At 40.4% G+C, this 21,848-nt stretch overlaps 1 protein-coding gene across 1 annotated transcript in view; it reads right to left on the reverse strand.

Moving 5' to 3' along the window:
• Window positions 1–16,116, reverse strand: part of add3a (adducin 3 (gamma) a) — a 100,276-nt gene extending 84,160 nt beyond the window's left edge. The window contains exon 1 of the mRNA XM_029443310.1: window positions 15,948–16,116. The gene's annotated coding sequence lies outside the window, so the exon portion shown is untranslated. The remainder of the gene's footprint in view (window positions 1–15,947) is intronic.
• Between the last annotated feature and the right edge of the window lie 5,732 nt (window positions 16,117–21,848).

A 21,848-nucleotide genomic window follows, 5' to 3' on the forward strand; every position in this document is an offset into this window, starting at 1 on the left:
AAAATTAACCCATTTATCAAAGTAATCACACATGGGCATGATGACAGCATCCTGCCACGATAGCTTAATAAGACAATAACAGCACAAGGGTGGTGGCAAGCCTGATTAAAAATGTTCTCAAATACCGTCAGCTTTAAAGGTTCAATGTGTAATTCTGACCTGCTTCAAAGAAATAGGGGACAGTATCTCTAAACTGGGTCCATACAATCTCTAATGTTCAGACGGAGCCTCAGTCAGCAGCTAGAGAGACTTGAGCTCAGCCAGAACAAGCACAGTTTTCTCGTTTCTGCCACTTTGAATGTAATCCAAAAACCAAACTATAAAAGAGACACGGAACATGGCTGTTATATTTACAAGAGAGTCAGACAGCTGTACTTCTTCTCCCTCTGTACTGAGGGCAGACTGGAGCTACAGTGACTCACTATGACCTCTAGAGGAACAAGTGGTATTACAAGACTGGACAAGCGCAGCTAGCTGTTAGCATGCTAACTTCAGTAGATATCTCTGCAGCACATTACATAGACGTCTCTAAAATAATGTCAACACTGTGACCTCTTCACATTCTGTTGATAATGTTAGTTAAGTGTTTTAATGTTAAAATGATGGCATACCTTACACATTGAACCTTTAGTGTGATGCCATACCAGCTAGTGGACAAAGTCAAACCATTCTCCAAGTAAATCAGCTAAGATTTCAGCAATTACTACATTTAATTTGCTAAACATTTACTCAAAATGATCTCCTCCAGAGTTGAGACTTGGTTCCTGATCTTGCCCTTTTGTTATGCATGCGTGTACTTTGCTGCCTGACGAAAGAGCAGATGTCAACAGAAAGCAGAATTTTCACCTGGTTTCACCCGTTTTTTCAGATGCCGTGATTCCGTCAGTGCTGATGTCTACTCTAAATCTGACTACTGTTGACTCTGCTTTATAGAGACGTGTGTGTGTTTCCACCTTTATGCTAGTACTGTCCATAAATGTCTACGACATTAGTCACGTGTTACACTTCCAACAAATAAGTAATTGCAGAACATTACGTGAAATAGCTTAATAATGAACAACCAAATTAAGATATATTAAAAATTTTATAAGCTTCAGTAAACAATAAGCGAACAGCCTACAGTAAAAAAGTGATAGAAAACAATTGTTTTCTTTAAAACTAAAAGCAAAAATCTAATTTCATCCCAGTGATAAAAAGATGCAAATAGAGACGAGTTAAGATGTGAATGAACAAATTAATATATAGTAACCCGACTGTATGGTTGGAGTTATTCACTTATTCCTACTGTGGCTGCAGAAACTGGGCTGTTGTGTATTGCCTGCCAAATGTGCAAATTGACAGCACAGCTAATAGAAGCCGAGGTGTGAGGTGAATATGTGGGCTCTTATCTTGCAGTGATTTCACTGGAGAAAACAGCAACATGAAAACAGGCAGTTCATTAATACTGAAGTAGGTAAACACAGCTGCTCTGGAACACTTCCTACAAGCATGCACACATTATGCAAACATGCCTTAACAGTGCATGCGTAATTATCACATTTAAGTAATGGTCCACATATAATATGTACAATTTAATGTATTTTAATAATCTGAAATAAACACGGGAAGGGAAACACAAAACAAAGACGTTTAAAGCACTGCAGCCACGTTGCAGATATGTTTCCACGTATGTACAGTATATCTCAAAAGTGAGTACACCCTTTAGATTTTTGCAAATATTCTGTTATATCCTTTCAGGGGATAACATTATCCTACTGAAACTTTGATATAACTTAAAGTAGTCAGTGTGCTGCTTGAATAACAGTATAGATTTATTGTCCTTTGAAAATTACTCAGTACACAGCTGTTAATGTCTAAACAGCTGGCAACAAAAGTGAGTACACCCCATAGTGAACATGTCTAAATTGTGCCCAAAGTGTCAATATTTTGTGTGACCACCATTGTTATCTAGCACTGCTTTAACCCTCCTGGGCATGGAATTCACCAGAGCTGCACAGGTTGCTTCTGGAATCTTCTTCCACTCCTCCACGACGACATCACGGAGCGCACGGATGTTGGACACCTTGCACTCCTCCACCTTCCTCTTGAGGATGCCCCACATGTGCTCAATTGGGTTTAGGTCTGGAGACATACTTGGCCAGTCCATCACCTTAACCTTCAGCTTCTTCAGCAAGGCCGTTGTCATCTTGGAGGTGTGTTTAGGGTCATTATCATGTTGGAAAACTGCCCTACGGCCCAGTTTCCGAAGAGAGGGGATCATGCTCTGCTGCAGGATGTCACAGTATATATTGGAATTCATGTGTCCCTCAATGAAATGCAGCTCCCCAGTGCCGGCAGCACTCATGCAGCCCCAGACCATGATGCTGCCACCACCATGCTTGACTGTAGGCAAAACACATTTGTCTTGGTACTCCTCACCAGGGTGCCGCCACACACGCCGGACACCATCTGACCCAAACAGGTTTATTTTGGTCTCATCAGACCACAGGACATGGTTCCAGTAACTCATGTTCTTGGATTCATTGTCTTCAGCAAACTGTTTGCGGGCTTTCTTATGCATCGGTTTCAGAAGGGGCTTCTGTCTGGGGCGACGGCCATACAAACCGATTTGATGCAGTGTGCGGCGTATGGTCTGGGCACTGACAGGCTGACATCCCACTTCTGCAACCTCTGCAGCAATGCTGGAAGCACTCGCACGTCTATTTTTGGAAACCAACCTCTGGATATGACGCTGAGCACGTGGACTCAACTTCTTTGGTCGACCCTGGCGAGGCCTGTTCCGAGTGGAACCTGTCCTGGAAAACCGCTGTATGATCTTAGCCACTGTGCTGCAACTCATTTTCATGGTGTTGGCAATCTTCTTATAGCCAAGGCCATCTTTGTGAAGCGCAATAATCCTTTTTTTCAGCCGCTCAGAGAGTTCCTTGCCATGAGGTGCCATGTTGTCCAGCATTCAGAGAGAATTGTGCCCAAAACACCAAATTTAACAGCCCTGCTTATCATTTACACCTGAATCCTTGTAACACTAACGAGTCACATGACACCAGGGCGGGAAAACAACATCATTGGGCACAATTAGGACATGTTCACTATGGGGTGTACTCACTTTTGTTGCCAGCTGTTTAGACATTAACAGCTGTGTACTGAGTAATTTTCAAAGGACAATAAATCTATACTGTTATTCAAGCAGCACACTGACTACTTTAAGTTATATCAAAGTTTCAGTAGGATAATGTTATCCCCTGAAAGGATATAACAGAATATTTGCAAAAATCTAAAGGGTGTACTCACTTTTGAGATATACTGTATAACAGTCGGTAACATACACAGCCTCTGGGAGTTTGTCTTGCGGATGGAAACTGCTGTATTAACATACGTAAAGCAAAAGTAGAAGGTCAAGTGTAAATATTGCACATGCATAAACCTTTAATAAAAATAAATAAACCTATAGTTTCCTTAGCTCATTCATTTGAAAAGGATCCAACACTTCTAAACAGGGTTGTACTTCTTTAGTGGTAGCGATACTCTTCTGGTAAGGATTACACACACACACACACACACACACACACACACACACACACACGATAATCTAATTTGGATAATTACGAGAGAAATAACTTGTTTGGAGGAAAACAACACCACACAGGCTGCAGAGGTATTTTGGGTAGAATGACGATACTTTAACTAAAGTGTCACAAGTGAAACCCCCGCTAGAACTGAAGTTATGTTGGACTAAACCTTGTGGTCCGTTAAATACTTAAGATGAATCTCTAAATGCACAGTGATTAATACAAGATGGCCACAACAGTTGTGTGTACCCTGTTAGTTGTTTTTCTATTGTTCTGGTGAGATGACACGATCTCATGCTCTCCCCCTCAGGTCGATCCATGTTCAGTGCGCTCAAAGCCTTTCTGAACAGATCACCCGGACAGCTGTATTAACAGGAAGAGAGCCTCGCTGAATGATGAGTTCAGGCAGAGGACGTGACATGACTAGAAACAGCCTCATTAGACACTCACTTTTGTTTTCATTTGTTTTATTCATAACAATAACTTGAACATGTGACACGCTATTAATCCAAGCAAGTAAACACGCCTCTTTAAACAAGTCAGGTAAAGCGGTTGTCAAGAACACACTGAAGTTGGAAAGACAACCTCTAAATTGGGGCAATGGGATCATCCAAGGAACACTTGAATGCACCATCATACTGTATGAGGATAAATGGCTTTTAGACAATCCAAGCAATCGAAACAGTCCAATGTTAGTTTGAGTAAACCTCATGTTTCTTTAAACATGGGCCGTTGTTATCCAACCCACAAACTGGCAAATTTAAACAGCATTTGGTGCCTGTGAACTTGAACTGGCCTCTCAGAAGAAACTTTGTTCTAGTTTAAGGAATCATAAAATGTAAAATGACCATATGAATAAAGATCAATATGACTGAAACCCACATAAGAAAATAATAAGACTGTATTCAAACTATGGTAAGTTGCCGTCTGTGGCTAGAATAACCAGGCATATCTGTACACACAAGTAGTTTATTTTCCTGACCTTGACATCATCTTTAAAAGTTCACCCAAACATAAACCATGCTTGAACCAAACAATCCCCGCTAACTCCAGCGCTAAAACCGAACCGCTACCCGAGAAGTAACCTAGAATTAACCTGGTCACAAAAGGATCATAAATGGCCGTACTCCTTTCATGTTCTACCAAAGGGAAAGTTTGACATTTCAGGAATTGATTTGCTTTCTTGTATGAAGTTAGGAGAGAAGATCGATTTTCTCACCTCACTCTCAGAAAGAAAGCAGATAAACATATCTCACCAAATGTCCAGCTATTCCTTTAATGATAACCAAACACCCTGTAATATTATTATAAATGCTCACACGCACAAGCACACACATATACAACATAGGCCTGTGAAGTTCAGATATAGGCTAGTTTCCTGTGTCTATAGACAAGCTTAGGCTTCCCCTGCAGTTATTCTACATTTCTCTGTCAATGAAAATAATAGCAATATATCTCAGGCTTTGTATTACAGGAGCACACGAGGATTAAAAACAGAAAGCTCCGTTTCCCAATTCTGTTTGATTTACAGGACACGTGTAACACATGGTCATTGTTCGCATCTTGATTCGTAAAGTCCTACAAACTGTCATTTACATTCAAAAAGATACATGGTATTAAGCTGATATATCCACCATGTGTTTGGGAATGTAGGCTACTAAACTAAGGCCATATGTTCCACCGATCCTGCTTTTGATTACGCTGATCGAAATTGTAAGCTTATTTCAAATCGATTTTCTATTTCAAATCAAAATTGTGACAGCCCTTGTAACATACGCACACGCACACGCACACTTGTCCTCATTTCCCATTATTGTCCCAGAGGCCATGAAACACATTTTTCCGGAACACATGTGGAATCAGGCGCAAACAGATTACATCATCTTTGGGACACATCTATGACCACAAAACTGATGACATCAACCGTCCAAGTTATAAACAACAACTGTTGTTGGCCCATTAGAAAAGGCACAGAAACATGGTATGTGGGGATATCACATGGCCTTGTACTACATGTTGTGTTTGTCCAACTTCCCCCCCCAAAGCATATCAGTGACTGTCCTGGAAGGACAGAACAAAAGATGGGTCCTCTCCAGTGACTTCCTCTGCTGAGGTAAAGGAAATACAGCCTCCCCATACTTCCCATCCAGAGTCCGAGATATGTGACACGACACCACGCACATCTGACAGGGTATCTCTCCCCGACTGACCAGATACATCCTCAGTGGAAAGTCTGTGAGTTTATGTGAGCAGCGATTCGTCAGGAGGGGGAACTGATAAGGCGGAAAGTGCATTTGTCATGAGAATCTGTTATTAAATGGTTAAATAAAAGACAGATCTAAAAAAGAAATTTAAGACATGCAGGAGGTTACTATGGAGACTTCCTTTCAAAATAAAACTCTTCAACATAAAAGATTAAAACAATTCTCATACAGTATTTGTTCACAAGAAATGGGCAATTTCAATGATTGCTTTAATTCTTTTTGTCTTGTTACAGTGGGATAGTTAATACTTTAATCCATGTCAGTCAAAGTGACCTGCTATACAGACACTTTGTTGTTTGATAAACAGAAGATGTTCTCGAGAAGTATTGTGATGATTAAGCATATGATGGTTAGAATATTAAATATTAATGGTGGTTTTGAGAATTTACATTTCTTTTCCCAATTTAATGAAAATGACACACCTTGTGATGCCCAAGGGGTTTGCTGTGCAGAATGCACCATGCGTCACTAATGACGTGGCATTGGCCCTCCAGCAGAGGAGAAGCACAGCAGAACAGAACACAACAGAAGTGTGAAGACATATTAGTTTGTCTGGCAGAAACATTGACCTGAATAAAAGACTGAGGGGAGAACACAGGACGGGGTACGGTCCGTCACAGATCAAAGTAAAGTAAATGGCTCGGAGGTTAAATACAGGTTGAGGTTGAGTTTTTTCCTCGTTCATAATAAGGTTCAGATTAATTACAAAGTACAGCAGGTCATGCTCATGGGAGCTGTGGGCCGGGAGGTGCTAATGCCCGTCTGTTAATGCGCCTTAATGGTCTTCCATTTTATGAATCGCTTTAATGGTATCTTCAGGAGCCCAATTATCACACTCCATCAGGAAACCTGCAGCTGGGCTTCTTGTCAGACTCAAAGTTGATGAGTTTATGATGTCCTGCACTTAATTATTATTATCACATCGTGTCTCGCCAGGAAGCATTAGCTGGCCCTGGTCCTTTCCTTTCCTTTCCTCTCCTCTGTGTATCACTTAATCAGTACCACTGTATTAATCAGACAGCAGAATAAAGATTGTACAATGACTACCCCTTCCTTTCTGCCTGCACTGGACTGTCATGGTCTATCAGGAGCCTGCTCTTTTGTAAACAGTTACGTTTTTAAATGTTTAATAAAATACTCCCGCTGCCTTGTTTACATGCACTGAACCAGTTTCTGACACCACATACATAAGAGCAGAGAATCCCAGAAATATTACAACCTATTGAAATGTCATATATAACATGTATACACTTAGAGTACTCTGAAAGCGTATGTGTCACTTTAAAACAGGATACACACAAGAGGGCTGCAAACAGATGCTGTAACTGACACAAATTCTTTCAAAAACAAACACACGACCAATGGAGTAAACTTGGATGCAATGTGTCCCCCGAGTGGTATTTTTGGTCATCCGAGCAAGAGGTCATATTAGCAAATGTATCTCCATAAACACATACAAGGGCAACATGACAATTTATGACACAGCAGGAGAAATAAACGAACTGTAAATTAGCACCATGGTGGTCCATCAGATCTAGAGTCACCACACACACAGCTCACACTCCACCACCGCTATACTAGTGATGTACTGTAAGGCAAGTTTATTTATATATCACTGTACCTACAAATACAACCTATCACTATGGCCAGCTAGATCAACGTGCTGAATCACACACACACACACACACACACACACACACACACACACACACACACACACACACACACACACACACACACACACACACACACACACACACACACACACACACACACACACACACACACACACACACACACACACACAAATGATTGACAGTGTGTTTCTGGGAGGCTCAAATGCAGAAACACCAACAGGAGCCACTCCGATTGTCCGCCTCGTAAACACCAACGCTGTATTGTAAGGAAACATTTGGCTTCATGTCACGTCTGGTCACGCCCTACCACAGCACACATCTAAATAAACCATACTAAATCAATTCACACCATGACTAACTAAGGACAGCAAATAACTGCCAAAACACACCATTAAGACCACACTGGGCTGTGCTGACACAGCGTTTGGGTTCAGTGGCAGCGAGGATGAGGATCATCATTTAGTACACACGCTGACCCAGTTAGAGGCAAACAACAGAGGACAGCACAGTACACAGCCACATCAACACCAGGATTCAGCGGCCAAACTCAGTGCTGCCAACAGTGATTTGTTAATGTGTGTGTGTGACGTGACAATGCCAGGGTGTGTGTGTGTGTGTGTGTGTGTGTGTGTGTGTGTGTGTGTGTGTGTGTCCAAAAACAGGAACCAAGGTATGGGTGTGCCTGCTAAAACAGTGGCAGATGATGTGGTAAATGTAGATGTTTGGTCAGAGATGCAATAAAGCATGTTTCCTGGACATGAGGCCAACAAGAGTTCATATTTTATACACATGCACACATATTATAATTTACTGGATTTAATTGTAATTTCCATTGGATTGCTACATTCCAAAAGTTGAATATGAATAGACTTACATGAATGTAGACAACAATTACAATTGCAAATATGCTAAAGATTTGAGGCTCTTAAATGTGAGAATTTGCTGCATGTCTTGGTCTTAGAAGAATGCATCCTTATGGGTTTGGTCGAACAAAACGAGACATTTAATGACGTCACCTTGTGCTGTAGGGTATTGTGATGGACATTTACCACTGTTTTCTGACGTGGCATACGAAATGAGAAAACAATCTGCAGATTAATCTTTAGTGAAATGAATCACGAGTTACCGACCTTCTTTTCCAGTTTATTCACGAAACTCTCTGTTAGACAATAATTTACCAACATTATGAAACTTTTACTAACCTAAAATGGCTACATGACTTTAACTGGTCATAAACATGCCAAAGGTGAGCCAACATTACAAAACTAACGACATGCACTGATGCATAAAACAAATATTATTGTGACATTTATCGTCAATGCGGTTAAATCGGATATAGATATTGGGTCACATCATTCAGCCACACATTAATCAAACCTCAAACCCTTCATTCAAGCGACAACAACCAATAAAACCATCTACATTTAAATACAGTTGTTACATCGTGTTCGGAAATTCCAAAAGCAACCAGCTGGTGGTCGTCCAACCGAGAAGGTTACCGGTGCGACAAGTGCTACCGCATTTTATTTCACCGGCACAGAACTGATATCATCATGCTGTGTCCATGCTGAGAAAACAAAGACAATACATACAGATTCCAAAGCAGCATGATTTATTACACAGAAGGTCAGTTACAGTGAGATATATCTTTCTATAAAATGATGACAAAATAAAAGATGCACTCAGTGAAAGTCACTGAACAAAGCACTCCGGAGCCGAATGCCACTGCAGGATTCAGGGCTAAAACTATGCAAGGTTTTATGTGAATGTACGTATGAAAGAGTTATGTTGCTCAGCAGGACTTTTATAGCAGGGTAATAAAAACAGCAGAGAAACATGTCTTAATGGAGCGCAGAGAAGAGAAGAAAAGGCCAGGCTGCACCATGGATTTAGATACAGTGCACAGTGCACACAGGCAATATGAGCTTTCAATGACACTCAGAAATAGTGCATCCTTTCCAGATCCCCACACAGCGATGGGATCAACACTTGTAATGAAGGCATCCATAGAAGCTATTCACGTGGCCACGAACGCACGCACGCACGCACTTCACTGTAAATTATAGTAATGTTTCCTTTGCCAGTAAAATTGTGAAATGACAGTCAGTTAATTGAGTAGATTAAGTGACCTGGAAGATTTCTAATCTAATCTCCATATTAATGCAGGCCCTCGGGGGACAGTAATGGGGGGAGGCGCCCAACCCCTTCCTCCACAAACAGTGGCAGCACACTCACTCATGACTGGCAAGCAGCCCAGGCAAAACAGCATACCAAGTTAATGCCATTCTCTGCTCACAATGGAAGCATTTCATTGGTCATCAACAGTAAAAAAACAACAATTAAGACTAATGATTGAATAAGGACTCAAGACTTCATGGATCCAACATTAACAGAATTAAAATCGATTATATCTTAACCATCTGATGTTAAAAGACCAGATTGTTGGTATTTCCACATTTGCAGCTCATACCTGCACAAGCTGAGGAACTCAATGATTGGATAATGACATCACATAAGATACAACATATTAGATCTCATCGTTCATGAATTCTCCACATGATTAAAAGTCCAATTGTCAAGCTTTGAATTGTTTTGATGTCAAATGTTTGACCCTCAGAGAGACTTTAATAAGGTGACGACCGCGGGGATCAAAAGAGCCGCTGTCTGCTTCAAAAGTTCTTTTAGCCTCAAACTTGGCGCCTCTCCTTCTCCCATGGTCAGAGGCTGACCCCATTGCCATGGTTACTCCAGCCTTAATATCTATGCAAACGCCTTCTCGCTGCGCTGGGAAGACCCGCTGCTGAACAGGGCTCTGCCAGGGACCGCCCCCTCACACACAGACAGAGAAAGGCTTGTGTAAACACAAACATTTTATGAACCCAATGCAAAACAAACACACATGCAAACACATCCAAAGGGATGGCATATGGACGCACAAATGAACGTACACGCTTTCTCAGGCTGGACAGCAGTCAGCTGTACTCCACGTCAGGCCGGATGCTTTCAGTAATTCAACCACCCACAAGTGTATAATAAAGTTATTCTAACCCCACCCCGCTGGGACGTCTGGCTCTGGCCACCAAACAACTGTGGAATCTAAACACTCAGCCCACACATGCATCACATCAAACAGCACCCTGACTGTGGACGCACAATAGTATGAAACAAGAGACTGTTCAGCTTCACTTAACTTCTTCAGAGCATTAAAAAGTAAAACATTGAAGTTGCAGATCAGCAGTGCAGCTCCACGCAACTTTATCAAGATCGCCCACTTGGTGTAAGAATCAGTACCCCGACCACATCTGATATATTTCCAACTACACAAGCAAGCGTGTAACAGGTAAACCGCAACCATGGGTTTCCACATACAGCAACACAATTCATTTGGTGTCTGTTTTCTAATAGCTAGATTGTTTTACTTCTAGCCCCCATCCAGTTTTAGTTAACCTCCTCAGACGGAGTATAATCTGCTCCACTGGAGAGGAATGGTTTCCAGACAATTATGAGACATGAGTTTATGGTAAAAATACATCCTTTGAATAAACTCTGCAAAAGTATTGTCCCGTTAGCGACCCAGCTAACGAACTAGCTGACTGTTACCTACCAAGCAGTTAGAAATGTTGTTAGCTCAGGGAACTTTTATTTTGTCCCACTTCAATAAAACTCTTTATAGAGTGAAATGATTAAATGGCAATACCGAAAACAAAATGCCAGGTCGGAGTAAACTGACAGTAGAGAGAAAACAGAAGACGCAATTTTTACCTATTTCAACAAAGGAAAACACCAAACTCTTTTGAAGAGGAGGAAAACATACACTGGCATGATAAGGCCTACACAGAACTATGCAGGTATATTTGAGTCCTCCCCATATTTGTTGAATCAAATACAAATAATATAATATAAAAAGCAGCCTAATAGCTTAATAAGAGTAAATAAACAATAGTCCAGTTTGTATTTAATTATGTCCATTTCAGTGTGTTTTCCTCCACATGGTGGTGGTGATGGCTTCATAGACAAAGACAAATCTCTAATTGTCTGCACAGTTTGATTTTGAAGTCCAAAAATAGATGCTCCGATATTTTTAAGAATGCTTCATTCATGTATTCTCTATCTGTGAACGGCTTTCCACGCCTCACTATCTCCTGAGCGGCCACAAAACTAGCTGCAGTAGTTTGGAGTTTGAAGACTTCATCCATTTCTTGAAACTATATTTGCCCTGCTCCGCTTTCAGCAGCAGTTCAGAAATATAAATTTTTCACACATCTCCAGTTTGTTCTTGAAATGTCTTTCAACATTACATTTTCTGTTGTTTGACCATTTCCCGCCACATATGGAGCATACAGGTCAGCCAGCATCGTTGTCAGTGAAAGCAAATGTAAACTCTCCATTTTATCCATGGTTAGCATACCGAGTTAGGCGGGGGTCTGAAACTCAAGATAAGCCACCTGCAGGGAAAGGCGCCGCGCCCGTAGACGCAGTAGAATGTGACGCATTTTGACGAAATATAAAAAAAATATTTCAGTGTCACAATATCCCCTCGAACTCCAAGATAAGAGGTGTTTCCTTTGAAAGATTGTCCACTGTGCAACAATCTACAGGGAGCCACTACAGAGGGGCTCAAGAGCCGCATGTGGCTCCTGAGCCGCAGGTTTAGGTCTACCCTGGTCTGGGGTGTAAGCTCCCCAGCTACAGTCTTTAAAACCTTGAATTTCAAGTTTACTTTAAAAACAATAGTTGGACATTTTAGGAAATAAGTTTATTCGCAAAGAGTTAGATGAGAAGATCAATACCACTCATGTCTGTACAGTAAATATGATGCTGCTGCCGTTGCCAGTTAGCTTAGCACAAACACTGGAAACAGGGGAACAAAATCAAAACGCTAGTGGTAGCTTCATATTTACTGTACATGAGAGTGGCATCAATCTTCTCATTCACATGTAACTCTTGGTAGGAAAGCAAATTAACATATTTCCCAAAGTGTCAAACTATTCCTTAAAAGCACTGTATTAGTATGATTGTGTAATAATATGGGCAATAAATGTTATCCTCGTTATGTTTTTCCATCTGGTTTCATTGGGCGTAACAGACACATACACACAGGCTCAAATGCTCAGGCATGGTGTATAATCTCGTCCAAGTTAGCAGGCCTCAGTCCTGTCTAACCAAACCCAGAGCTGCATGCTGAAACAAGCCAGATGAATGACAGATGAAGTCAAAGCCCAGAGAGAGACAAGCAAATCCAAGATAATAAAATGAAGCCTGCTTGTGCGCAAACACACACGTCCTCTAACAAAGGAAAAACATTGCCGTCCAAGACTCAATGCATTTGCAGTGCAGAGGGAGAAGTAGAGCCACATGTTTTTGATAAGTCCTCTAGCAGAGCAGGGTGAGGTAATGATGAAGTCATCTCTGTCCTCTGGACAGGTTCAAATTCACTGGGCCGTGTGCGTTTTAAATGGTTCACTCACACACACACACACACACACACACACACACACACACACACACACACACACACACACACACACACACACACACACACACACACACACACACACACACACACACACACACACACACACACACACACACACACACACACACGCACGCACGTGAAAAATAAGTGTAGGAGCTGCAGCGTTTGTCCACCTCATCTTCTACTACGCACCTGCTGTCACCCAAGAAGCACAAAAACAAACTACATTCATCAAATATTTTCTCCCTCTTCATTCTTCAGTTCCTGTTTCCCCGAAAAGAAACATTCCCAAGCAATCAAGTCTTACTATGGACATGCCTCATTAACAGTGCCTGCAGACTGCACCCACTCAGCCGGTCACTGCCACTCTGTTACTAATCTATGAGGCTGTCTGTCCTTTCCACCCAACACAGTGGACACTGTACTTCCTGTGTCTCGGCATGGATTTTAAGATTAGCCAAGCTGCCTCGGGTTATTATAAAATCATCCATTAGAGCAGAGAAAATAAACAACAGAGAGCGGCTCAAACTGCTGCAGATGTGTTGAGACAAAAGATTTGCCTCCGCTCGGCACTGTCTAAATGTTATTCTGCGAGCACTGTAAAGGTCAACACTACAGGCCTATTAATAATACAATATGGACATGGAGATACTAAAGCCTCATTGGCTGGTGCATTATTTTAAAAAGACACATAAATGTCCAAGTAACAACACAAATAACACACAAACACATTCTTCAGCGAGCTGGTCGTCGGTCACCCATATGGGCAGAGCAACTGCACTGCATGTCATCTAATTTAATGTTGTGTGTAGGTGTTCGTATGGATTCAGAAACTGGCTTTAAAAATGAAGCCAGGTGTGCTAGAGGATGGTGTTTGGCTGAATTAAATGGTAACAAAAAATGTGGACTAATCTGCCGTTTAGGGTAATCTGATAGACCTGAAATGTAGCATTAAACTATCATCAATCAATTGGAAAAAGGAGGGGATCAGCTTACAGAGACTGGTGTGTTTAGATTTTGTAGAATTGATGCTCAATACACACATTTAAAACAACTTTTGTTTCAAGCTAGTTGGTAGTCGGCTTCTTCTTTACTCAACTAAGACTGTCCTCCCCGTCTCGCCTCCCTAGAGTCCCAAGCAACTGCAATATTCATGAGGACCGTATAAACAAACACTAGCAAATGGAGTTCACATCAAAAAGGATGTACGGAGGTGGCGTAAAAACAAATATGGAGTATATTCGCATTTTCTATCTATTCCGTCATTTGCTCTGGGTTAAATATCTGACTCACAGAAAGTCCCTGAAGGATTTTGAACGGGGGGGCCCCCTTCTATAAAATCAGAGAATGAGGGGGATACCGTTTTAGAGTTCAGGTCCATATGGTGAACATTCACAGCTATCCAGAGGGCTCTGTGGAACAACGTAAAAAAAAGGGGAGAAAAAAACCCCAGAAATAAACATGAAAAATCAAGTCTGTCAGAGTTCAGGCCTTTTGGAGACAATTATCATATTTGTCTGGAACATTTTTAGGTTTAGACGGCCAAGCTTTGGTGTGGAAATGGATATCCTCAGAGAGTCATTACAGGTTGAGAAATATCTACGAGCCAGAGGTTCTGAGGAGGTGCTCGCGGGTAACATGCAGTTTGAAGGGGGAGAGAGGGGAGATGGGGATGGTGGGGAGGGGGGGTCGTCTGCCTGACTTTTGATCTGCAGAACCTGGGGGAATGACAAGAGGATCGGGAAGAAAAAGACGACAAATGGTGAAAAGGCGGCAAACTCAGAGGAAGCGAAAAGATAGAGCTGCATGCACGCACTGGGTAACCCAGCTGGTGGCCATTTAACAGTTGATGTTTGCTTAAGGAAAGCCAACCTCTTCAACTCAGCAAAAGCTCTAAAGCTAAAGATATTATAATCCCAGAAATAATAATAAAATGCTTTCTGCACTGCTTTTTGTTAACATCACTGTGCAACCAGGCTCAGCTTGCACTGATGACATAAACTAGAATTGAAAGGTTTCCATGACGCATACCTGTATTTGCAGAGAGAATACCAAAACTCTTACATCCCTGAGCCTAGTAATTAATTTATGAATAACTGCCAATAACCTATGGATAGTTTATGCCATTAAAACATAACTCTGCATACTGATCTGCAACTGTAATTAAACTGAAGATGAAGTAATTTAACCTAAATGTATAACTGGACACCTCATGATGACTAGTACTATTTTCTTTTGGGTCAAAAAGTGTTTAAATATCAACTCTAGGTGGTGCTTGTCTTTGTCTACAACAACACATAATAATTTCCACCCGGATTGTGTTGTTTTTCAAAAGACAAAAACGAATGCCATGCAAATAATCTGACAAGGATCCGATACATACTCATTAAAAACTCACATGTAGGGGCTTTAAAGAGGCTTCCTTGATCACTATACAGCTCAATGAAATATGCGAGAAAGTATAAGATAGTGTGCTTGCTTGTCACTTGAAGACCACAAATCAGTAGTTAACTTGTTGTATCACTAGGCGTATAAAGTCTAGAAATGTGGCACCTTGAGTGAATCCCTACCAGCTGCAGGAGGTGCTGTACTGTAACTGACCCTGAACTTTGACCTCCTGCCATAATAAGAGCACTGCCTGGGAATATTTGAAAGAGTAAATATGACAGCTACATTAAATACACCTACAGAACTTTCCGTTGAGTCTGCTTAAAATGTCACAAAAAAACAGCAAGTCACACAGTTTTATGACTAAATCCTCGAAGTACAATACAATATTGCAGCTGTTTGGATAACCAAAGTGTGGATGTTCACAAGCTGCTGGACACAACGTCATTAAGCATATGATTCATAGACGTGATTCACAGCAATATTTTATATTGAAACACCGGTAAACATCCTTAAGCGGGCGAGGCATGAATAGCAACTACAAAGCAACGCATACAGTCTTATTCAAATGTTATTTAAATGACTAAACATATGAATGAAATCCTCCACAAACCTTCTGTGAGGCTCACCAAGTCCCAGAAACACAAGGACCGCTGGACCTTTTCTGCTCTGTTTCACGGTTTGAATTCAATGGTTCCGTTCGAGCACGACGTGTCGGAGCACTTTCACTGACGTCCAACCAACACGATGGTATAAACCTGCTCCCTGCAGGCTGTGCAGGCAGCAACACATGCCGTGTAGATCTAGTATGCCGGGTAAAGCGGAAACGCTGGCTCACAATATGGCAGGAAGTGGGAATTTCATTCACCGAAACGGGCGACGCATTTTTTCGCGAATCCCTTGCTTGAGACGGAGCACACGTGATTCAGGCTGGCTGTTGTTGATGTGTATTATTTATGTTTGTCCCTGTTAAGACACAAAGAGTCTGTTGAGCAGATCTTCACAGTACAGGCTTTAAACAAATGTATCTTTAAGTATATTTGTGTATACTGGCTTCACTTTTATAGCCTATTATATATATTATTCACAATATGATGCAAGCAATCCGAAGATATACGTTGCTGGAACTACTGTCATACATAGTCTACCATTTTATCATGCTACAGCTTAATACGCAGTGTGTGTAGTCATTGTATTGTAGTATATGTCCTTTTCATCTGCTTTTATCAGTGTGGCTGGCTTTAGGCCATCTCATATTGTCATGTAAAAGGTCATTATTTTTGTGTAAAGAATTACTAATTTGAGGTTCTGACAACAGCATCGAAGTAAATATCAAATTTGACTCTTACAATTATGCTGTACTGACTCCATCTAGTGGCCTTAAGGGTGCTGGTGTACAACCTGTAGTTTATCCAGGAACAGCACTTACCTTAAAGGTTCAATGTGTAATTCAGACCTGCTCCAAATAAATAGGGGGCAGTATTTCACCTCTATACTGGGTCCATACAATCTCTAATGTTCATATTTTAGTTGTAGTAGTTTAGCATATTTATTGTATTTGAATGTATCTTTATATTGTGTATTTAGGGCCTTGAGATTGCTTTTAGCTTTGAAAGGCGCTTTACAAATAAAATGTATTATTATTATTATTATTATTATTATTATTATTATTATTATTATTATTATTATTATTATTATTGCATTTACTCCTGTGTAATGCCTCTCAGTCTGTCAGTGGGCAAGAATACCAAAAATCGACCAAACTGCTGAAACTGAGAGCCGGTCAAAAAACACTGCTGTTTTATAATCTTCACGCAGGGTTTATCCATCCGTGTTTACAGGGCACTAATGTTACCCGGGGGCTGTAGTCTGCGTAACGTTACATTAGTTAGTTTATTGAACTAAATCCAAAGTGGCAGATAATTTTAGCACCTCTGGAGTTTCATACCGGAGTGAAGACAGACCACAGATTAAAGTGCATCACTCTAAAGTTGTATATTGTATTTGTTTTCTGATTCACCATCTAGGTAAAAACATGTGTTAATGTAGATCTGAACCACAAAATGGACTACAAACAACTTTCTTAATTTATTAGAAATATTTTTCTTTTTATGATCTGTTATTATTCCAATTAATGTTTATTATGGATACAATTAATTCAGAGAGAGGAGGAGAGTCTTTTTACATTTATCGTACTTTCCATTCAGTCACATGTGAGGCTTATTATTCCTGAGCGTCGGGTTTGCTATTAAATACATAATTTCAACCTTTCGCCGAATAAGAAATGTCAAGTGTTCAAAAGACGAAACAATCATAATCTGTGTTAATGTCTCACTTGCGTTATGAATTAGTGTGATATATACTGAAGTAGCCTAGTAGCTGTATTAACGTCAAATCTAATAAAGAAAGTACAATTTTGAAACATTTAGACAATATTTATTGTCACTTAACATTGAACTATACAGATATATATATATATTACTGTAGATATGTATATTGTTCTTCTCGAGCTGTATTTAAAAATACAATTTAGAAAATAAATAAAATAACTTTTCAAAGATTGTGCATCTTAAAATGTGCTTAATCTTAGAAATATAAAATAAAGTGTAGCAGCAGCTTGAGTTTCCCTTTTTCTTTAACTGTTTCACATCTTGATTTAACTCTCAACCAATGTTAGAATAAATCTCAACACATCTTAACAATGGAACAGTTTAACCCAGGCTAGCACATCCTGGGTTAAACTGTTCTCTGTGGCTGATGATGCTGACAGGTGGCCTATTTGCTTTGTTTTGTCACAAATCAAAATCATATTGGGCTCTGAGTGCTTATTTTCTGTGCCCTCAGTTCAGACTTGAGTGGGTATGTTTGGTCAAACGTTGTGCTTTGTCTCATAGTGGCGTTTCACATCACCACTTTTAATGAGCACCACGGTCTCTGAGCATATGAGACGCTGGTGTTGTGCTCCCAGTGGGAAGGATGAACATGAATGAGTCCATTCTGGGATGAAAGCTCAGTTGACTTTTCTCTTCTTGGAGAGCGCCATGAGTAGTTATTGTTCTCTCCCTGTCTGTCGCTCACTCGTCTCTTCGTCAGTGTTTCTCTCCCTTTCTCCGTCTTCTCTCCCTGTATCGCTAATAGACAGGTCGATATACCACCTGACCCAAATCAGACCTCCGGAAATGGGTTAAAACTGGGTCATTTCCAAGATGGCCGTCGCCGGGCTAAAACAGCTATAACTTCTTCAATAATTGTGATAGAAACATAATTATTGGTTCTAGTCCATGGTTTTATGGGGTGGGCAATCCACTTGTGTCATTTAATTTCAGATCTGGGCAGTATTTAACCTGAAATCCAAGATGGCGTCAAAAAGTTAGGGGCGTAAAATCAATAAATTGCCCATATATAATATATCCCCTGTCTCGAAAGGCAATGATCTAATTAAGTACATGTATGTAGCTAAAAAGATCACTAAAAAGCATGACTCATGGCAGTAAGATGACAGAGGAACAGCGAGCATTGTGGACAATGTCAGCCCCCATAACATCTGAGGTCAACATCGCCATGCAGGACTTTAACGACCTCACATACACAACAAGCGAACAGCATAAAGACTCGAGCCTCGCTGACATAGAGAACCTTGGCAGCCAAGCGATGACCGTTATATTTGGTGGGGAGAGCACATGTTCTCTGGCAGCCATGCGTCACAGCATATTCAACAAAAAGGTCGCTGCTGCTAAGTCTTTGTTACACCTGAACGTCTTACCCCAACGGAATCTGCCATCAAGTTTCATTGTCTCCGAGATTACTACCAGGTCAGGGTTTGGATGGGGATGGAGAGTGACCTTGATCCTCTGGACTGGGGCTGGGGACTGGGTACGCCCCGTTGCAGCTGCCGAAAGAATGGGCTTCCATGTACGTCTGCATGTGGATCGTGCCAAGTGACGTGTTGTGACAATACGTTAAATCGAGTCTCTGAGGAACTAGAGGACAGTGATGAGGACTGAACTGAGGCAGTGTAACGGACATAACATTACAGATGAAGTTTCACATTCAAAGATCTTTGCCTTTCCTGATAGGGGATATATTATATATGGGCAATTTATTGATTTTACGCCCCTAATGTTTTGCCGCCATCTTGGATTTCATGTTAAATACTGCCCAGATCTGAAATTAAACAACACCAGTGGATTGCCCACCCCTTAAAACCATGGACTAGAACCAATAATTATGTTTCTATCACAATTATTGAAGAAGTTATAGCTGTTTTAGTGATTTTGAAGCCCGGCGGCGGCCATCTTGGAAATTACCCAGTTTTAACCCATTTCCGGAGGTCTGATTTTGGTAGACTTTGTTTCTGTTGATCAGTATATCCAGTAGGAATGAAAACCACTAAGAAACCTTTTGTTGCAATTTGTTGTGGGTCAGGTGGTTGTTTGTCATAAATTGACCTGTCTATAACTCGTCTTTCCATCTGTCTCTCGCCTCTCGTCTCTCATCTGTTTGTATTCAGAGTCGCAATGTTTGCCGGTTGGAATTCACAGATTTGCTTGGCTGCGTAGCATCACGTGGGATGTCTTAACTCAAATGCAATTGGTCTGTGAGTTTCCTGAACCGCTAAACCAGTCCCGTAAATACGAGAAAAGCTGCACCGGTTAAAATAGAAGCGCCCCGTCAAAATTGAAAATCCCTCAGAAAAAAAGCCTAGCTCTAAAAACACATGTCCTCGTTTCCTCGTTTCCTCGTTTCCTCGTTTCCTCTTACCTCGTATGGTTTCCTTATGCAAATTAAAAAGCACCTACAGACAGGTGCAAGAGTCTTCTCCATACTTTTATTTTCTTTTGGGGGGGGGGGCGTCACCACCTTTCTCCCAAGACTCAATTATCCCAAACACCTTATCTAACATTAAATAAAAAGTTATTCTCGACACCTCATCCTGTTCTCTAATAAAACTAGTCTTATCAATCTAGGCTCTGAGAGAGCATGAAAGTCTCTGACCATCTCCTGACAGACCCTCTTCATTAATTCCCAGGATATCCAAAAACGTTCTTGCTTCTGCCGCCTCTTGCCCCTAATGTTCATTTGACCATTAAGTAAGGTAAAAAGCAGAAACAAAACGATACAAACGATTGTAACAAAGGTACACGGATTGGTTTTACTACAACAGTTACCATTTATTTTATTTTGTGAAAAAAAATCTGCAAATGCTGCAAAGACATGTTTATCCAAGATTATAAAAAAACAGTGCTCTCAGAGCCCACTGAAAGACTGACTATGCATTACACGGGAGTAAATGTAATACATCATATAAAGAATCAATTATAATGCAATAAATAAGCCAAACTACTACAACTAAAATATGAACATTAGAGATTGTATGGACTCAGTTTAGAGGTCAAATACTGCCCCCTATTTCTTTGGAGCAAGTAACTCGGAATTAATTAACGACCTGTTATGCAGGAAGAAGGGAGAGGTCATTGTCATTGTCACTTTTCAGCAAGATGTCAATGAGGATTACATATTTTATTAACAACATTCAACATGGGTGTAACTGAATTCTTGTTTGATTAGTTACGAATAAAGAAAATAAACAAAAACCCCATAAATAGGACATATGACATAGAAAGGCGTGTTACATTCAAAGGCGTGTTACATTCAAAGGCTTGATTGTCTCTGCTGCCAGGACTTTTATTGTTTTTGTTACCACCCAATTCCAACTAATTAGTAGTACATACTTGGCCTACTTCTTTTATTTTGTCATAGATACTGGGAAATATTATTGTGACATACAGTGACAAGGTACAGAGTTTATACTCTACTACTGCAGAAAGAGCCAACAACAATACTTATACGCCACTAGATTTAAGAGGGAAATATCACTTACTAGTTGGATTCAGATTGTACAAGAAACTTGAGGAGCTTATAAAATACAATGCATTATTATTAAACCAGTGTTCCCCAACCTTTTATGACCTCTGAAAAAAGCAGTGTTTAGTTTTACTTTTGATACTTTAAGTGCATTTTTCACATAATGCATCTGTGCTTTTTACTGATTTTGATTGCAGGATTTTTATTTGTAAATACAGTATTTTTCCTTTGGGGTATTAGTATTCTTACTTAAATAAAGGATGTGTGTACTACCACCACTGGTCTCATCTTTCATGTCTTTTAAGAGCCTCTTATTCTACTGTATTTTCTAACATATACAAATTGTCCGTATCTCACTTTCATCATGAAACTAAAGCAAATATAATTGAATGTGATGTTAAGATAAAATAAATAAATAACCACCTTTTGGCTACTGAGTTGTTCAAAGAAGGATGGATCATTTGACAATGATGGCATGATGTATCATGCACTATGTTGTTTGAGTAAGAATGCTGCTTAGGTATGTGTGTTATAGTTTTTTTCATAGGCTTTGGCAGCAAACGTTGATGCTGTCAAATATCTATGGCATCTTTGTTTCCTTGTTACAATAATAAAGACATTTAAAAAGTTTCCATGTTAATAAAGGTTT

Source organism: Cottoperca gobio, chromosome 1 (assembly GCF_900634415.1).
Source record: "Cottoperca gobio chromosome 1, fCotGob3.1, whole genome shotgun sequence".
NCBI lineage: Eukaryota > Metazoa > Chordata > Actinopteri > Perciformes > Bovichtidae > Cottoperca > Cottoperca gobio.